The sequence below is a fragment of the Elephas maximus genome, chromosome 10 (genome assembly GCF_024166365.1).
Source record: "Elephas maximus indicus isolate mEleMax1 chromosome 10, mEleMax1 primary haplotype, whole genome shotgun sequence".
Classification (NCBI taxonomy): domain Eukaryota; kingdom Metazoa; phylum Chordata; class Mammalia; order Proboscidea; family Elephantidae; genus Elephas; species Elephas maximus.
In genome coordinates this window covers 78,839,101-78,842,247 of record NC_064828.1, presented here as the reverse complement: position 1 = coordinate 78,842,247, position 3,147 = coordinate 78,839,101, and the positions used below count along the sequence as shown (strand labels likewise).

At 39.2% G+C, this 3,147-nt stretch overlaps 1 non-coding gene across 1 annotated transcript; it reads right to left on the bottom strand.

The window, feature by feature from the left end:
• Positions 1–1,239: 1,239 nt before the first annotated feature.
• LOC126084880 (U2 spliceosomal RNA) lies at positions 1,240–1,424 on the bottom strand. Its single transcript, XR_007519114.1, has one exon. It is a non-coding gene; the product is annotated as a U2 spliceosomal RNA (small nuclear RNA).
• Between the last annotated feature and the right edge of the window lie 1,723 nt (positions 1,425–3,147).

Below are 3,147 nucleotides of genomic sequence, written 5' to 3'. Positions count from 1 at the left end.
AGGTTTTCTTCTGACATCCATATTGGTCTTTTCTTTCTTTTTAATGACCTTTTGCTCTGTTCATGTATGATGTCCTTGATGTCATTCCACAACCCCTCTGGTCTTCGGACATTAGTGTTCAATGTGTCTAATCTATTCCTGAGATTCAGGTGGGGTATACTCAAGGTCATACTTTGGTTGTCATGGACTTGTTTTAGTTTTCTTCAGTTTCAGCTTGACATTGCATATGAGCAATAGATGGTCTGTTCTGCAGTCAGCTCCTGGCCTTTATCTGACTGATGATATTGAGCTTTTCCATCGTCTCTTTCCACAGATGTAGTTGGTTTGATTCCTGTGTATTCCATACAGTGATGTCCACATGTATAACTGCCATTTATATTGTTTAAAAAAGGTATTTGCAATGAATAAGTCATTTATCTTGGAAAATTCGGTCATGTGATCTCCAATGTCATGTCTATCACCAAGGCCATATTTTCCAACTATTGATCATTCTTTACTTCTAAGTTTTTGCATTCCAATCACAAGTACTTATCAATGCATCTTGATTGCATGTTTGATCCATTTCAGACTGCAGAAGTTGGTAAAAATCTTCAAATTCTTCATCTTTGGCATTAGGGTTGGTGTGTAAATTTGAATAGTAGTTGTATTAAGTAGTCTTTCTTGTAGGGGTATGGATACTATCTTATCACTGACAGCACTGTGCTTCAGGATAGATCTTGAAATGTTCTTTTTGATGATGAATGCAATGCCATTCCGCTTCAATTTGTCATTCCCGGCATGGTAGACCATATGATTGTTTAATTCAGATAGCTAATACCAGTCCATTTCAGCTCACTAATGCCTAGGGTATCGATCTTTATGAGTTCCATTTCATTTCTGACAACTTCCAATTTTTCTACGTTCATGTTTCATACATTACATGTTCTGACTTTAATAGATGTTTATAGCTGATTTTTCTCATTTTGAGTCGTTCCACATCAGCAAATGAAGGTCCCAAAAGCTTTACTCCATCCATATCATTAAGGTCAACTGTACTTTGAGGAGGTAGCTCTTCCCCAGTTGTATTTTGAGTGCCTTCCAACCTGAGGGGCTCACTTTCTGGCACTATATCAGTGTTTTGCTGCTATTCATATGGTTTTCCCTGGCCAATTTTTTCAGAAATAGACTGCCAGATCCTTCTTCCTAGTCTGTCTTATTCTGCAAGCTCTGCTGAAATCTGCCTACTATGGGTGACCCTGCTGGTATTTGAAATACTGGTGACATATTTTCCAGCATCACAGCAACAGGCAAGCCACCATAGTATGACAAACTGACAAATGAGTGGTGGTTTCCCTTTAAATGTCCTCAGATAGAGGATGCATTAGATATTAAACTGATATGAACAGATAGTACACTTGATCTTAGCTAAAAGGCTGAGAAGCGATGTTTACCGCTATTAAATTTCCCTCTGAGAACAACCATAGCTGCATCCCATAAGGTTTGATATTTTGTGCTTTCATTTTCATTTGAGTTTAACTATTTTCTGATTTCTACATTGTCCCATTGGTTAACAGTGTGCTGTTTAATTTCCATATATTTGTGAAATTTCCAGTATTTCTTCTGCAATTAATTTCTAGTTTCAGTCCATTATGATGGGAGAAGACACTTCATATTATTTAAATATTTTTAAATTTATTGAGACTTGTTTTTATGACCTAGCGTATGTTCTCTACTGGAGAATGATCCATGTGCACTGGGGAATGAAGCATGTGTACTGCTGAAGAATGAGTACTGCGTTTTTTTGGGTAGAGTATTCTATATACGTCTGTTAGGCCTGGCTTATTATCAAAAAAAAAAAAAAAGGCTCATTGCCACTGAGTCAATTTTGACTCATAGTGATGCTATAGGGCTTCCCCATAAGGTTTCCAAAACTGTAGATTTTATGAAAGCAGATTGCCACATCCTTCTCTGGTGGAGCAGCTGGTGGGTTCTGGTGACTTTGAACCACTGGCCACCAGAGTTGGTATATAAAAAAAAAACCAAACCTATTGCCATCAACCCGATTCCGACTCATAATGACCCTATAGGTCAGAGTAGAACTGCCCCATACAGTTTACAAGGAGTGCCTGGTGGATTTGAACTGCCAACCTTTTGGTTAGCAGCTGTAGCACTTAACTACTACGCCACCAGGGTTTCCCAGAGTTGGTATAGTGTTGTTCAAATTCTCTATTTCCTTACTGTTCTTTTTTCTAGGTATTCTGTCCATTATTGAAAGTTTGTCCTATTAACTCCAGAGCCAAGGTTTAGCCCCTTCTCTGAGAATGCAGTCATAATCTACATCCACTGCGGCTACAGCTGCTCCAACAGGAAGAGGGGGAGTGGAAACAGTAGAAAAAGAAGTTTTTCTACCATTTAAAAGTCATCTTTTTCTTGTGTCAGTATGTGGTTAGTTGCTGCAAGTCTCTGCTTATTTTTGGAGTTCTTACAGGGTTAAAATTACAGATATCTAGTTGCCTTTTTTGGTTCTTGCATGGGAGGATCAGGATCTTAGACCTGCTCTTGCTGCCATCTTGTCAGATGTCTGGTAATTAAACGTTTTGACCCACAGGGGTCTTTGGTGATGGCTGATAGATTATAGTGTCCTTGTAATATCAAAGACAATAAGGTCTGAACTGGTTGGAACAATGTCATAACACTGTGTGACCTCATGAATAGCATGTAAACACCACTTTCAAAGTCTGTTGTTAAGTTCTATCGAGTCGGTTCCGACATATAGTGACCCTATGTACAACAGAATGAAACACTGCCCAGTCCTGCACCATCCTCACAATCATTGCTATGCTTGAGCCCATTGTTGCAGCCACTGTGTCAACTCATCTCGTTGAGGGTCTTCCTGTTTATCACTGACCCTCTACCAAGCATGATGTCCTTCTCCAGGGACTGGTCCCTCCTGATAACATGTCCAAAGTACGTGACACAAACTCTCACCATCTTTGCTTTTTCTTCTAATTCTAACTTCTTTAGAATGTCAGCTCCAGCAGTCTGTGGTGCTGCCATTACCACTGCTGCCACGATTGTTACTACGATCTGATTCCAAGGTTTTTGGTAACAGCAACTGAAAGAATCGAGAGTTATCAAGATTATAAATTTTGTAGGAAGAGTAGGGTC